Source organism: Phascolarctos cinereus, unplaced genomic scaffold (genome assembly GCF_003287225.1).
Source record: "Phascolarctos cinereus isolate Bilbo 61053 unplaced genomic scaffold, phaCin_HiC Scaffold_4;HRSCAF=312, whole genome shotgun sequence".
Taxonomy (NCBI): domain Eukaryota; kingdom Metazoa; phylum Chordata; class Mammalia; order Diprotodontia; family Phascolarctidae; genus Phascolarctos; species Phascolarctos cinereus.
Genome location: NW_027555847.1, coordinates 626,791,414 through 626,808,461, shown reverse-complemented (window position 1 = coordinate 626,808,461; position 17,048 = coordinate 626,791,414). Strand labels below are relative to the sequence as shown.

Sequence of the window (17,048 nt, the reverse complement as noted above, 5' to 3'; positions counted from 1 at the left end):
TCCCAGGTCACTGTGGATCCAACCCCAGGGCCCAGTTGTGATCACTTCAGGCACCTGAAGCTAAGTAAGCCAAACAGCAAACACCTCCAGGCCCATTTCTCAAAGGTAAAATAGAGGCAGTGGGGGAAGGGAAGTACTTCCCTTCTCACCAGTTCATTACATTCTTTGCCTTCTGGACACAACAGACAAGAGAGTGCCTTGGCCGTTGCCGAGGGGATGGACCGGGCAGGTGCCAACATGGCAGCAGCGGGCGCAAGTGGAGGGGACGCGGCGGCAGGGGTAGCGGTTAGAGCTGTCGGGCCACCGGGAAGGCACCACCAGCCTGGATTGCCCAGCGCAAGTCACCACCGGTGGTTGAAGCAGGCATCGCTGGCAGTGCTGGTGGTGCAGAACGCGTCGCTGATCCTGAGCATCCGCTACGCTCGGACCCTGCCCGGGGACCGCTTCTTCGCCACCACTGCCGTGGTCATGGCCGAAGTGCTGAAGGGAACCGCCTGTCTCCTGCTGCTGTTCGCACAGAAGAGGGGGAACGTGAAACATTTTGTGCTGTTCCTCCACGAAGCTGTCCTGGTCCAGTACGTGGACACATTGAAGCTGTCAGTGCCCTCCCTCATTTATACCCTCCAAAACAATCTGCAGTACGTGGCCATCTCCAATCTGCCAGCTGCCGCCTTCCAGGTCACATACCAGCTGAAAATCCTTACCACAGCCCTGTTCTCAGTCTTCATGCTCCGCCGAAGCCTGTCTGCAGTGGGCCTCCTTGCTCCTGCTCTTCCTGGGTGTGGCCCTCGTCCCCGGTCCAGCAGGCAGGTAGTAGCAACGGGTCACCACGCCCAGGAGGCCAGAACCCTGGCGTGGGGCTGGCAGCTGTGGTGGCTTCATGCCTGTCATCAGGCTTTGCTGGCATTTACTTTGAGAAGATCCTGAAAGGTAGCTCAGGGTCGGTGTGGCTGAGGAATGTACAGCTGGGCCTCTTTGGGACTTTGCTGGGCCTGGCAGGGCTGTGGCGGGCAGAGGGTGGGGCCGTGGCCAATCGAAGCTTCTTTTTGGGCTACACGCCAGCTGTGTGGGGGGTGGTGCTGAACCAGGCCTTCGGTGGCCTGCTCGTGGCTGTGGTGGTCAAATACTCGGACAACATCCTCAAAGGCTTCGCCACCTCCCTCTCCATTGTGGTTTCCACAGCAGCCTCTGTCCACCTGTTTGGTTTCCAGGTGGATCCACTCTTTGCACTTGGGGCCAGTCTGGTCATTGGGGCTGTCTACCTCTACAGCCTGCCCCAAACTGCTGCCGTGGTCACTCCTCCCCCTCTGAACACAGCACCGATGGCCAGCTGTCGCCATGTGGACCCCGAGGAGGAGCCCTTGCTGCCCAAGTCAGTACTGGGGAAGTGACATCTGGGAGCAGAGCTGGAGTTTGGGGAAACACCAGCGAGTCCAGATCTCCCAACCCCTTCCCTCAGTTCTCCACTGCCCCGCAGCCCCTACACACACACACACACACACACACACACACACGAGGTGTGTGCCCATCTCCCTCCCTATCTCCCTTGCCCCAAGGTCTCATGCTGACCCCTCCAGAGAGGGTCATAGAGGCTGTTTTTAAAAGATGTTCCAAGTTCCTGGTTGGGATGAAGTCATGCAACTCACTTTTCTCCCCTTTCCTGTTACTTTTGCCATGTCTCACTCATTTTCCAGATCATGAGCCCCTCCCTAGGGGCCTTACCCAGTTCTCTGGGGTCAGTTTTCCATTTCCCTGGGGTCAGTTTCCCATTTCCCTTTCTCAGCATTAGATGCCCTCACTTTGACCCATTTCCATCAGGGTCTGTACCATCTGAGAAGGGGCATCAAGACATGCTTTCCAGCACACATTTCCTCATATTCAATGTCTTTATCTCCTGCAATTCCATAGAACTGCTTCCTACCCTTCTTTTCCCATCATATAAAGTCTTTCTCCTGTATCTCTATAGCAGTCTCATTTCAGGCTCCAACCAGCCCTGGCAAGTCAGGGAAACAGTTCCCCATTTCCCTTTTCCCAGCATTTGATGCCTCACAGCAAAGGAAGAATCATTTAACCCTTCCACTTCTTTCCATCCAGGGCCAGCTTCTAGGGAGGGGCAGGAATTGGATCTGTCTGGCTCCCCACTTTCCCTCCAATCCCCAAAGGGGAACTGATCCAGGAGAACGATGGGTGGTGAAATAAGACTGAGCAGGGGGACTGGGCCAGATGGGCAATGAGCATTGGATTATGGGGAGACATTCAATCAGAACATAAACTGGAGAAATCAGGGTAAGGAGGAGTTTGAAAGACAAGGAAAAGAATCAAGTCTGAATCTGAGACCAAAGAAGATTATTGGTTTGGGAAGGGGGCAGCGAGAATGAGATGAAGCTTCAGATTATATAAAGACATACAATCATAGCTCAGAAAGAGGTCTCATTTTCCCACACACACTTTGTTTAACCCTTTAATCCACCCTTTCCCCAAAGGCTCCTACTGTACAGAGGACTTGAGAGTTGCTGCTGTAGGGAGGCTTTTTGAGGAGAGAAGGTGGCAGTGGTGGTGATGATGGTTATCAGCCCTAATTTATGCAAGACAGGAAAATGACCGATTTCTTCATTGCCTGAGGTCAAGTGTACAAATGCCAAAATAAAGAAATTCTATTTATGCAAAAAAAAAGAGTGCCTTAAAAGAGGTTTAAAAAAAAGGTGGGGGCAGCTAGGTGTCAAAGTTGATGGAGCATCAGCCCTAAAGTCAGAAGGACCTGAGTTCAATCGGCCCCAGACCAAACACTTGACACTTCCTAGCTGTGTGACCCTGGGCAAGTCACTTAACTCCAATTGTCTAAAACAAAGAATGCAATAAAAAAAAAGTAAGCCATTTAGTCTCACCAGTTTTAAAGATACAGGCAGCCAATCAAAGGAGGCTAACCCCCCTCATACAATAGGGGATAAAGAAGCCTCTGTATTGGGCAATATGAACACACTCAAAAGGTCCTGTGAAGGTGCCTCCATGTTAGGTGAGCTGGTTCGACCCAGACATGCCTGGGTAACATTATAAAGAACAATTGGACAGTAATTCCAGTCTAAATCCTGGGTTCTAGTCACAGCTGTGTCACTAATTGGCTGGAGATAACCTTGGACAAGTAAATTAACTTTTCTGAGCTCATCTTACTGATCTGAACAATCTGTAAAATGATACTTTCATTACCTACCAAATATGTAATGAACTTTTTTATAAAAGCATGTAGAGAGCATGAAGTGCTATAATAATATAATATATTAACCATATATAGCCCAATATAACCAATATAACCCAATATAATAATTGGGTTAATAAACCCAATGGAATATGCAAGGAGTTGTCCTGGTACTTTTTTTAGCAAAGCACATACTAACTTCTTAAGGACTTGTTATTTTGGGATAAACACAGAAAATCCTGGGTGCTCCCTAGGTCTCTTGACTTCATGCTGACTGAAGGAGGTGAGGATGGGTTGGGTAGGGTAGATCATCTCAAATCGACAAGTTCTTGAAAGGTGAGCACTTATTTTCCCAGACTTTTGTTGAATGCATTATACTTCATGAACATGGTTAATCCATGGCATAACTAAATTGATAATAATTGAAATAGAAGTATATAATAATAGGGATTTTTATATGTATAGCATGTTAAGGTTTCTAAAATATGTTGCTCCATTTAATCCTCTAAACAATCCTTGTGCTCTCCAGTTTGGTAATTATGAACCAAGATCAAACATACCCTGATGGGGTATGTCTACTTCTTTATGACCCTACTCACCATCCTAGTAACTTTTCTGCTTCAAGTGTTCTTTCTTGATCAGATTCTCTTTTGTGTTCTGTTGTTTTACCCATTGCAATGTAAGCTCCTTGTGAATAGGACTGTCTTTTCTTTTATATTTCTATCCTTTAGGGTTTTTAGGGAGCTGGGTAGCACAGTGAATAGAACTCTGGACCTGGAGTCAGGAAGACCTGAGTTTATTCATGCATTACTATCAGTTGACCCAAGACAAGTCACTTAACCTCCATCTGTCTTAGTTTCCTCAATTGTAAAATGGAAATAATACTACCACCTATCTCCCAGGATTATTGTGAGGAAAAAATGAGATACTATTTGTAAAGTGCTTTGCACACCTTGAAGCACTATATAAATGGTAGCTATTATTATTATCATCATCATCATCATCATCATCGTTAGTCATTCTCTTATTGGAGATCTTTAAAAATAAGCATAATACTGTTGGAATACAGAATAGATGAGCCGTTGTAAGGTATATTGTAGAGTAGATTTATAGGTTGGACTAGATGGCTATTTCATTTTCTTTTTATCTCCAATTCTTCAGGGAATATTAAAAGAATTAATGGAAATCCTCTATAACTGTGAGCAGATCCTCTTTGGTTGATTTATGGAAAGAAATGAATAAGAACTGTGTAGGATAAGGTACAGATAGGTGACAAAATGTTTCAATAGAGTGTGCTCCCAATGGATGGGGTTACATATTCCTGAAAATGCAAAGTGTATATGTGTAACACCTTTTCAAGACTACTCCCTCACAAATTTGCACTCCACCTAGTATTTTGAGTCCCCAGAGAGTGATTGTTAATTCATGTACTAAAGATAACTGTGTGGGTTTGTATTTCTAACACTATTTAGCTCCGCTATGTGGCACAGTGTCAGGAAGTCCTGTCCTGTTCTGGAGTCAGAAAGAACTGAGTTCAAATCCAGCCTTAGACACTTATTAGCTGTGTGACCTTGAGCAAGTCATTTAACTTGTTTGCCTCAGTTTCTTCAACTGTAAAATGGGGCTAATAATAGCACCTATACTTCGGGGGTCCTTGTGAGGATCAAGTGAGACAATATTTTTGAAGTGTTAGTCTTATGGTACAGTTCAGTTGTTTTTCAGTCATGTCTGACTCTTTGTGGCCCCATTTGGAGTTTTCTTGGCAGAGATATTGGAGTGGTTTGCCATTTCCATCTCATTTTACATATGAGGAAACTGAAGCAAACAGAAGTCAAGTGACTTGCTCAAGCTAGTTGAGTGTCGGAGGCCAGATCTGAACTCACAAAGACGAGGATTCCTGACTTCAGGCCAGGTGCTCTATTAATTGAGCCACCTATTTGCCCTTATAAGGCACAATATCTGGCACATATTAGGCACTATTAAATGTTAACTATTATAATTAATTAATCACTGCCCACCAGTAGACACTACTAGCTCTTAGCAAAAGTACTTACTAGGATGGTATGGTTAAAACAATAGCTACAAAATATTCCCTTTCCCATTTCCTAAGGCACACTCCTCCCACAAATATACACCACTGTTTGAGAAGATTGGTCACAAACTGAGTACAATGGTAATGAGGCATCTATCAAGACAACCCACAACTCTAGCACTACAGAGAATCTTTTTGTAGAGTCCTCACAAAGCTCCCATTGGGTGCAGCTTCTCTGCCAGGCAGGTTTCCCAACTAGATACTCAGATTCCTACCTCTCTCCTAGCTCAACTCCCTCTTGTCAAGGCTAGCTTTGCCTTGAATTTGTAGTGATCTCTCTTTACTGTGAGTGATCAGACCTATTCCTCAAAGCTGTTTCCTCTCTCAAGGTCTTGCCTTTATGTATTCTTGTCTGTCTGGAGTGTGTGTGTGTGTGTGTGTGTGTGTGTGTGTGTGTGTGTGTGTGTGTCTGCTCCCTGATTATGCTTTGACCTTTCTCAAACTGATGAATTGCTGAATGAAGTATCTCCCTTTGGGCAAATCGCTGTAAGATGCCATGACCAATGGGGGTGTGGAAGGAGAAAAACTCCCACCCTCCCAGGGGTCTCTTCCACTGCATCTCTCAACCTTCACAAGGCTTAAACATTTCATGCCTCCAGGTGTGTGGCTAATTTGTTTTCTGGCCCAACTGAATTGTTTCCTTATGACTCCATTAAAGACATGTTTTTGCTTTGTAATGCAATCAGTGGGTGTGGCCACAATTTTACAGTTAGTTCAACACTGTCACCACATTTAAACCTCATTATCTGTGACTAAATCCTGTTATATCCAATGAGTTGGGAGAGAATGAGGAAGATAATATAGGCTTTCCCCTACACATATCTTATTCCCTACCTGGTAGACTAGAATATACTGTGTTTCACATCATAATCGTGGTATATTGTATACCAAAAATTTTTTGCAAAAAAGTAGGCTGCCAACATTATGTGAATCTTAAAAAACTCATTGTGCTGGTATTACTTAAAAATCATTTATTACTAAACTATCTTTGGTGCAAGATTAGAATGCATGGAATACTCAGGAATATATGTTAAAATTGAGTACTGACAATGTATGTGTGCTGAGTCAAGGCTCACAATGTGTGAGAGATAAATGTGCATCCATATGTCACTGGTGAATACGTTGCTGGTCTGTTTACCTTTTAAGTGGCATGATGAACAGAATTCTACCATACGACTGTTATGAAATAAAAAGTTATAAACCAATTTATGGACTGAAAAAACAGGATGTGATGATAACGCAGGTGGCAACGATTATATAGTGAAATACGGTGTTTATGTAAAGAACTGTGTTTTAATCTTTATGCCTCCTACCCCTTCCCTAAGCTCAGTGCACCTTTGCACATAGTTGGAGCTTTACTTTTTTTTAAATTGAATTAGTGAAAATAAACAGCCATAATTCAATATTTAATCAGTGAGGGGACCTTTCCCCTACTGATACAAATTATAGCACCTCTAAATTCCCAAATAGAAGACAGTCTTCAAGAGGAACAGTAACCAAAAAAAAGAGTGACGATCCTTTGGCCAACTTAATTCTAACACTGCTTTTAGGAATGGGATGGAATTCTTATAGACTTGGACTGGAAGACCCTGCCTAAGCTAGCAGTGAGATCCACAGAACTTATCACCATATTGAAATAAAAACAGTATGGTCTTTTGATTGGGGATGATGACCAAACAAATTGTGGTCCATGAATAGAATGGAATAATACTATGCCATAATAAATATGGAGTATGAAAGATTCAGAGAAGCATGAACAGACTTATATGAACACTGTGTATGCATAGAACAACAGCAAAATAGACCCAATACTGAGTGCTGTGCAATTAAAATGATGGAGCTTGCCTCTCTACCAGCTCCTCCCATAAGAGATTTAAAATGGACTTCTCTCCCTCATTTGCAGAGGTGGGAGGTGTTAAATACTGAAATATACCATCAGACTCCATTGATATAGTGGTTGATTTTGCTGAACTGCTCTTTTTTTAGTCTTTTTTTTAATTATAAAAAATTGCTTTGTGGGTAGAGGGGCTGGGGAGGAATAATTTTGGAAATGAAGATAATGAAAAGATATTAATAATTCTTTAAAAGACATGACAGGAGAAAATGTGATATGATACATGTGATTCCTCTAGAGATTGTGAAAATCTGACCAGGAGACAGAAGATATGGCACCCTTTTACAGCACAAACTTCAGTTTAAGAATTAAAGCATTGAAATATTGAATGGTCTTAATAAATGGAATTCAATTGAATTACTCTGAGGTTATTTGACATTTCTTGAATTATAGATTTGCCCTGTTTAAGTTTTTCTCAAACTCAGAGATAGAAAGTAGGATATCAAATTTTTGAATCTTCAGTTAATTAAAAAAAAGGTTATTCCATATTAATAAAATTTAAACACTAGATTCAGAAACAGTTAGTCATGATGTTATTAATTTTCTGTGAAAATAATATAGCTTAAACTATTTCAGCCTCTATTTCTTGTCACTTGAGAATAATAACATTTTTATTTTCTGGGGGAGTCTGGGCATGTAATTTCAAGGCACAGAGAAGAACTCTCAGTATAGAAATTTCCTCCCCAATGCAAATCAACAATTCATCTCTAACTTCTATGCTTAGGCAGTTATCTGGTACATTAATAGCTTGAGTGACTACGTGGTCACATAGTTAATGTGTTCAGGATCAGGACTTGAGCCTAAGCCTTCCTGACACCAAGGTCATCCCCTCTATCTATTACTCTTTGATGCTTCTACATAGCTTATGTTTATATAGAGCTTTACGGTTTCAAAAGCATGTCTCATGGCAAGCTTATCTTATGCTAGTTCATTAGGTATATGTGGATAAGCATGGTGTATTGGAAAAAAGGCCTATTTTTGGCATTAGGAGATCTAGGGTCAAGACAGAAGCTTGTAATTTTGGTTTTGTTGTTGCAGAGCCACAAGGGTTCCTTGGTGCATGAGCCTTGCTACCATGCTTCTCCTTTTGAAGGAAAAATGAATGCAGTCATCAAATTTTACTTTGTTCAGCCCTTCCTCCTTCTTCATGTTCAAATCACTTCTTAACATGCAATCAGGGGTGGGGGTGGAGAGGAGAGTAGTGTCTGCTAGAGAAGGGAAATATTGTGCAATATGTGTTTTCAATTAAGCAGAGAGTTATTAAGATAGGGAGAGAACAAAGAACATGCAGACCCAGAAGAGCCAGAGGACTATGAAAGATGAATATTAAGTGCAGCCCAGCACAGCAGATACCAGATGTGATGCTCATGGGAGCTGCTGGGGGCTTACATTTGGATGCTGGGTATCAAGACATTTGAACCTTTTATTGCTTTTACTGCCAGAGGGACTCATGGTGGGCTAGTCGCTCCACCCTGAGGCTGTTTGTCTTACAGGGACTGAAAAGCAAAAATCTCCAAGGCCGATTTTCTTTTTAATCTGTGGCTTTAACAAAAAAGCATAAATTGAGAAATCATTAAATTTGGAAAGGACCTTGAAGATGATCTAGTCAACCCCTTCATTTTATATTTGAGTAAACTGAAGGCCAGAGAAGTAATTTGCTCCAGGTCACACAGTGGCAAAGCCAGAGGTCCTTCTGAAATCACCAAAACTCTCTGGTGCTCTTCTAGTACATGGCAAGGCTATAGTAAGCGGATCATTCATGGAGCCTATAGAATGAATTTCCATCCTTTCATCCAGCCCTCAATCCACCCATTAAAGCAATAAACAGTGACTAAGGACTTACTATGTGCAATTTTTAAAATTAAGTTTAGTACAAAGAAAAATAAGATATGGTCTTTTGATTTATAGCCACTCTGGCTAGGGAGGTAAGATTTAAACATAATAAGTTAAATATGAATAATAAAGGACAATTCATGGGATCATAGATTTAGAAGAGACTAGCAGCCCTCTCATCCAACCACCTTGTATTACAGATGAGAACAGTGAGGCCCAGAGAGGTTGTTACTTGCCTAATGTCAGACAGAACTGATTTCAGCTGAGATGGTCAGGGAAGGCCTCATGGAGAGAGGACTTGAGTTAGATTTGGGAAAAATGAGTAAGATTCAAATAAGAAGGCAGGAAGAATAAAATGGCTTTAAGTTATGGTGGAAAGATCACTTGTTTGTAACTCAGTCAATTAATCAAAAATCAACAAGCATTTATTAGTACTCACAATGAGCCTGAGGCAAGGTGGCTCAGTGAATAAAATGCTGGAGTCAGGAAGACCAGAGTTCAAGTCTGGCCTCAGGCTAGCTATGTGAACCCAGGCAAGTTACTTAACCTGCTTGCCTTACTAGAAATGGAAATGGCAAACCACTAGAGTATCTTCACTAAGAAAACCCCATGGACAGTAAGGCCCGTGGGGTCATGAAGAATTGTGAATGACTCAACAACAAGAAGCATATGCCTGGGGCAGCTGAGTGACGCTGTGGCTAAAGCACTGGGCCAGGAATCAGGAAGGCTCACTTCTAATTTCAAATCTGGCTTGACACTTCCTAGATGTGTGACTATGGACGAGTCACTTAACCCTGCTTGCCTCAGTTCCTCATCTGTAAAATGAGCTGGAGAAGGAAATGGCAAATGATCCTGGGATCTTTGTCAAGAAAACCCCAAATGGGGTCATGGAGCGTAGGACTAAAATGATTGAAGGACAACAACGTACCTGCAACTATGTTAAGTATTAGGGAGACAAAGAAAAAGCAAGAAACATCTCTGCCCTCAGGAAGATTACATTTTAATTGGAGGGACAAAGGACTTTTGATGAGTTTGAGATGGCGGTAGCATATTGCAACTAAAGAATTACAATGGATGTCATCAAAGAAATGTATTAGCAGAAAAGAAAATGGGCTGGTAACATAATAATAAGGATAGCTGTTAGACAGCCTAGGCCTCAGTTTCTTCATCTTAAGAGAGATACTTGAATTTGATGACTTCCAATAGCTCTGTGATCCTATGTACTGTTTGATTGTGGGCAAGTTATCGAATTTCTCTGAGCAACAGCTTTATCATAATAACCAGAAGGTATACACAGTTTTATAGCCTTTTGGGCATAGTTTCAAATTATTCTCCAGATGGTTGGATCAATTCACAACTCCACCAACAGTGCATTAGTGTCCCAGTCTTCCCACATCCCTCTAACATTTATCATTTTCCTTTTTTTATCATATTAGCCAACCTGATAGTTTTGAGTTGGTACCTCGGAGTTGTTTTAATTTGCATTTCTCTAATTACTAGTGATTTAGAGAATATTTTTTTCTTATGGTTATAGACAGCTTTGATTTTTTTTGTCTGAAAACTGCCTATTCATTACCTTTGCCATGGGGGATGACTTGTATTCTAATAAATTTGACTCAGTTCTCTGGCTATTTGAGAAGTGAGACCTTTATCAAAGATACCTGCTACACTTTTTTTCCCCCATTTTCTGCTTTTATTTTTTGTTGCATTGGTTTTGTTTGTGCAAAAACTTTTAAAATTTTATACAATCAAAAGTATCCATTTTACATTTTGTAATGTTCTCCCTATCTTATTGGGTCCTGAATTCTTCCTTTATCCATAGATCTGACAAATAAACTATTCTATGCTCTCCTAATTTGCATCAATTGGGGAATGACTGAACAAGTTGTAATATACAATTGTGATTGGAACATTATTGTGTTATGAGAAATGACAAGCACGATGATTTCATAAATACTTGGGAAGACTTACATAAAGTGATGCAAAGTGAAGGAAGCAGAACCAGAAGAACTTTGTACACAGTAACAGCAATATTATACAATGAAGAATGGTGAACGACAACTATTCCCAGAAATACAATGATCCAAGACAATCCCAAAGAGACTCATGATGAAAAATGCTGTCGGTCTCCAGAGAAAAAACTGATTTTGTCTGAATACAAACTGAAGCATATTGTTTTTCACTTTATTTCTTCATCTTTTTTTGTTGTTGCTCAAGTCTTCTTGTATAAAATGATTAGTATGGAAATGTTTTACATGATGACACATAATATAACCTCTATCTGATTACTTACCATCTCATGGAGGGGAAAGGAGAGGGAAGGAGGGATAGAATTCAGAATAAAAAACTTCTTTTAAAAAAAAGCTAAAAATTGTTTTAACATGTAATTGGAGGAAAAATAATAACTAGAGGGAATATCTATATCTCAGAGTGGTTGTAAAGATCAAATTAGGTACATCTATAATCTGCTTTGTATGTTATATGCTTTGCATACTTGATTCACATTTGTTATATAAGGGCCTTTATGCCAGAGGAGGAGGATGAGGGAATGACTGATGCAGAAAAACGTCTAGAATAACTGATAAATATGTAATTGCAGACCCTGAAACCAAAGAAATTTTATTAGCTTTTCTTATCTGTCCTGCTTGGAATCAGTGCATTCATAGGTGTATGTTGTCTGAAATGACACATCTGTAAAAGATTTCTACTTCTTTTTATCTTGTCTCAGCATAAAATCCTATATATACCCCGATCCCCTTAGACTAATCCAAAATGGTCCATGTAAATATAGAGATGACTTCCTGGGCCATGGTTGCAAGTGCTACCTCATTTTCCAGAGTCAGATCAGAAATGGAATATAAGGGTAGTGATGAGTTAGTAGTATATGTTTCTTTGTATCCTTTCCACTTGTTAAGTTTTGCTTAAGTCTTTTATTTCTTTTATCACCATCATTTCTGGATATATACTTTTCCTCTCCTTCATTCTTACCCTGCTTCCCCCCCCACATACACACCCACATATACACACATACACACACACATACATACACAGTACCCCCTTGGGAGTCTTCCTTTATAATAAGAAAACATTTTTAAAAAGCTAACTGACGTAGTCATTTGACTGAAAATGCACCATTGCAAGTCCACAGTCCTCCCATGAAAGACACTAGATGAATTCCTTTTGTATATGCAACTTTTGTGCATTCTACCAGTACTTTACATGTTTACTAATAAACTCTATAGTTAGTTTAGGGCAACTAGTTAGATTAAGGCACAACAATAAAGAAAGTACTAGACCTGAAGTCAGGAAGATCTGAGTTCAAATTTGGCCTCAGACAATTACAAGCTGTGTGATCGTAGGCAAGTCACTTAACTAGGTTTGCCTCAATGAGCTGGAGAAGGAAATGGCAGACCACTCCAGTATCTTTGCCAAGAAAACCCCGAATGGGGTCAAAAAGAGTCAGACATGACTGAAATGATTATATAACAATAACAAAATACTCAGCCTGGAAGTGAGTGCAATAGCATTTCTGTTCCTTGAGTTTCAGAACTGGATGAATACTGAACCTTAAAGTGCTATATAAATGTCACCTATTATTATCATTATTATCAATTAGAGAGAAGAACATACAGGCTCTCCTAGCAGGGCTCCATTTCCCCTCTTTCCCTCTCTACATTCAGCTCAGTGCCTCTTTTAAATCACCCATACACCTTAGGCTGTTTCCATCATCACCTGACCTCAAAGCTTTGTAGGAGGAGGGCACACAAAGCATTCCCTGTAAGGCTCCCCAGGTGTGTGCATTTTGTGGAGGAGTATTCTAAGTTCAGGGCATGCCCATTCTACATGTACTTTGGAAACTCCTCAAGAAAGGATGGTGTAGCACTGTCATTTTTGAGGTTGAGTGACTTTGTTAAGTGATAGTATGGTACATTTTTACTGCTACCATAATTCAGATGATTCCACAGTGAGAACATTTATTTTGCCACCAGAAAGAAATCAATAGAATTATACATTAAGGACTGATAGGGACCCTAGAGATCAGCAAATTGAGAATCAGAGTTAACTTAAGCTAAAGCACAGAGATTAGGCACTTAATCAATATTTGTTGATTGATTGTTGAGTAATTGACTGACCTACAATCATACAGGTAGTCAGTGGCAGAACTAGGATTTGAACCCAGGTCCTTTGATCTGCCAAATCCAGAGCTGTTTCCACTTCACCAAACTAAGAAGGAAAATTTCATTTATCTACTGGGCAAAAGATACATACAGGCACACACACACACACACACACACACACACACACACACACACACTCTTGAGGTGGCTATTGAGGAAGCAGGGCTGGCAGAAACAACACAGTTATAGGGTATGCATGTAGCAGAATCAGCAAGTCAGGTTTCATGTTTTTTGTCTCTCCTGTGAAATAACTTGCTAATCAGAAGAGCTGCATATGCAGATGAGCTGATTTTAAATATAGTACAATTGCTACCAATTCTCCATGGGAATAGGAAGAAATAAGGGCATGGATAAGAGAAATAAATGTAAGCTCTGCATATTAGATGATGGTTTCAACCTTTTCCTGAACAAACCTTTTGCCAGAGATGTTAAGGGTGGGATGTTTGACATGAAGACTGTCTTTGTGCCCTTTAGCTGCTCACCCCTCTGGGGTCAAGCAGCTACAAGTTAAAGAGAAAGAAGAAAAGCATAGTAAATATGATGGCCACCCAATCAGGGCCTGCCAGGTGTGCAGGGGAAGGAGGTTGGTATCTGCACTAAGAATGCAGTTAGCAAATGGGTGGTCACAGTGACCAAGACCCAGAGCAGAGCCTCAGAGTGAGAGTCACAAATCAGTTCAGGCAATATGAGAAAATGTCAAGTGATACATCTAGCCTGAGTCAATATGTAGGATTTAGAAGACAGGAGCTAGGCATAAGATCCATCAGAACCGTAAGTAGGATCAGCTAGGTTTTGGGAAAGTTTCTTCATGGTATTGATACCCAGAGGCATGGTCTTCTTTATGGAAGTCTAAAACTGATGTCCTTGCACAAAGAAACATGTGTCTCCTCCACCACTCTGTGTTGCAAGGTATGAGGTCACTTCTCTGCGTGGTCCCAAGGTCCCCAAAAACCCATCATCACAATGTCCTTTTACCATGACTACCTTCCCTGTCCTCCCCCCAATTTTATGGGGCATGAACTGGACTCTTTGGGACATGTCACCCCCTTGATGTCACCCACAGCCAGGTCATCCTCTATAACTGGGCAAACTACTGTCTCTGCCCACCCAGCCCCATACTTCAACTCTTCATGTACTAGATAAAAATCATTCCTAGTTATGACTCTGAGATCAGGAAAGCCAGAACCACAAAATGAAGATAGAACTTCTGGACTGTCAATTAAATGAGTTTCTAACCCATGGAAAGCTTTGCCAACTCATACCCCTGATATCGAAGGATTGCCAATATCTTTTGATCACATAGAAGCTCTAAAACTCCAATCATTGGATTGGCTGAGGAGGGAGAGAAGAACCTCAGTTGCTCACTCTCCTTTAGTCTGTTTCTCTGAGTCTTGGCTAGAATAGGTGTTTCCTTCTGACAGAGAGAGAGAGACAGAGACAGAGACAAAGACAGAGACAGATAGAGAAAGAGAGAGACAGAGAGATTTCTTGTTCCAGGCTAAGCTCTTTAGAACACAGACCAACTTAGGCTTAAATCTATCTTTTCACTAGTATGTACTTGATTACCAATGTCAGGGAATTTCTCTCAGGCTCACTCTGAATTAGAGTTAAGGATTTTATGAAGCTCCCTGTTTAATTCCCAGTTGCCAAACCAGTCCAATTAATACCATTTTAAAAGCCAGCCTTTGAGAAAACTGTCAAGGACATTTTGTGTTCCCACCACAAATCCTTCCTCTGGTTTCATAACCCAAAAAGTGTTTTGCTCTCCCATGCAAATGAAGGAACAAAGATGTGAGGTTGGTGAGATGGATTATTATCTCCTTGCTTTAACAATTTTTATGTATCATGAACCTAAGAACTTAACAACAATCAACAAACATGAACATTTCAATATACAAAGACCCCAAAGGAAACTCTGGATGGAACTGAAATGTTCTGTTATATGTAGTTTAGTTTAAGGTGTAGGATATATTGAGGGAAGACTAGTACCTCTCATGTGATAGCTACTGCATTCTTTTCAGGGCTACTATCCACCTTTGGTGTCCACTTGATTCACTCAACTCTCACTGTGGCTCCAAGAGGCTATAGCATGGACGGTGGCCACACCCTGGCAATACCATCTTGGCAGATGAGCTAAATCAACCTGAGGGTAACCAAGGGGTCTCTAACCCCTCAGTGAGTCAGGACTAAGACTACCCCTAGCATATGAAGATTTCCTCTGGTGGAATGGGCAGATAATAATTTGCTCCAACAGTCATGAAGGTGGCTGAAGCAGGCATAGTAGAGTGCTTAAAGCATGGTTAGCCTTTGAAAGACACCAAGGTCATCCAATGCATCTTGAGCCATCACCAGTCATCTTGACTCGGTCCTGCCACTGGACTGTTATGACAAATGAAGGCCAACTTACCAAAGTCAAAGCTGGATATATGTTTTTCTGGAGTGGCTCCATGGAAGGGGAAAGTCATGAAGTTGGCATAGGTTTCACAATCAAAACTAATCTAGTCAACAAGCTTGGATTCCTACCAAAAAAAGAAAAAAAAAAGAATGACAGGCTTGACGATGAGATTGCCAGTTGCAGGAAAGCAACACACCACCATCCTCAGTCTATGTTCCCACAGTGATGAACCCTGATGAGGTCAAAGAAAAATCGTTTGAAGAGCTGGAGACCCTCATCATCCATGTGCCAAAAGAAGACAAGCTTACAATTCTGGGCGACTTTAACAGAAGAATAGATATAGACTACCAGACATGGCAGGAACTCCTTGGGAGGAACAGAGCTGGAAACAGCAACAGCAATGGTCACTTACTCCCGAAGACTTGTGCATCTCATGACCTTCTCATCACCAACACTGTCTTCAATTTACCTAAATGCAATAAAACTTTGGAATTGATCATGTAACATGGGAGACACTGGCAAAGGATCACATAGCATGGTGTGCCCGTGTCAAAAAAGTTGCTGTGCTCCATGAGCAAACAGAATTGCAGTAGCTCAAAAGAAATATGAGATGTACAAACTTAGGGATATCTCCACTCCAAATGTTCATATGGTCTATTTGTGCCCAACTTGTGGTAAAGCCTTCTGAGCTCATATTGGTCTGATAAGCTACAGTTGGACACTCTGGGCCTTGACTCCATCATAGTGATGTCATTTTGGTCCCCTTTGAGAATGGATGACAACTGACCAACAGTTTATTTTTAATTGCCTATTAAATTTAATAGTAACAAAATTTCCCAGTTTGTATCCCCTTCTTAATTTCTTTTTTTCTTCTTTGTATTTGAAAATATTTTATCCATATTCTTTTCTTTTCTTTTTTGTTTAGCATTCTATTACTCGCTACTAACTTCCCCTCCCCTCACTACCACCACAATTAGAAGGCTTCCTTTGTAATAAATCAATTTTTTGGCCAAATCTGTAAATGTATGTCTAGTTCTGTACCTACAGTCTCTGACTTCTCTGCCAAGAGGAGGGAGGCATGCTTCATCATCAATCTACTGAAATTCTGATTGGCTTCAGAAAGGGCCAGGGAATAGTCAATAGAGTGTTTGCTGCTTGACAACTCCAGGAGAAATGCCAGGAGCAGAACAAAAGTCTGTATGCAATATTTGTCTATCTGACTAAGGCTTTTGATATTGTCAGTCATGAGGGCTTATGGAAAATTATGTCAAAATTTGGTTGCCCAGAGAAGTACATCAGTATCACACTTCAATTTCATGACAGCGTGTTTGCCTGGGTTCTGGATAATGGATGATACTCTCACACTTTCCCAGTCACCAAAGGAGTGAAACAAGACTGTGTGCTTGCTACCATACTTTTTAGCATGATGTTTTCAGCCATGTTGTCAAATGCCTTCAATGAGG

The 17,048-nt window shown here is 41.1% G+C and overlaps 1 pseudogene; it reads left to right on the top strand.

Annotated features, from left to right (window-relative positions):
* The first annotated feature begins 216 nt into the window (after window positions 1–216).
* On the top strand, window positions 217–1,507 carry LOC110216092 (UDP-galactose translocator pseudogene; annotated as a pseudogene).
* Window positions 1,508–17,048: the final 15,541 nt, after the last annotated feature.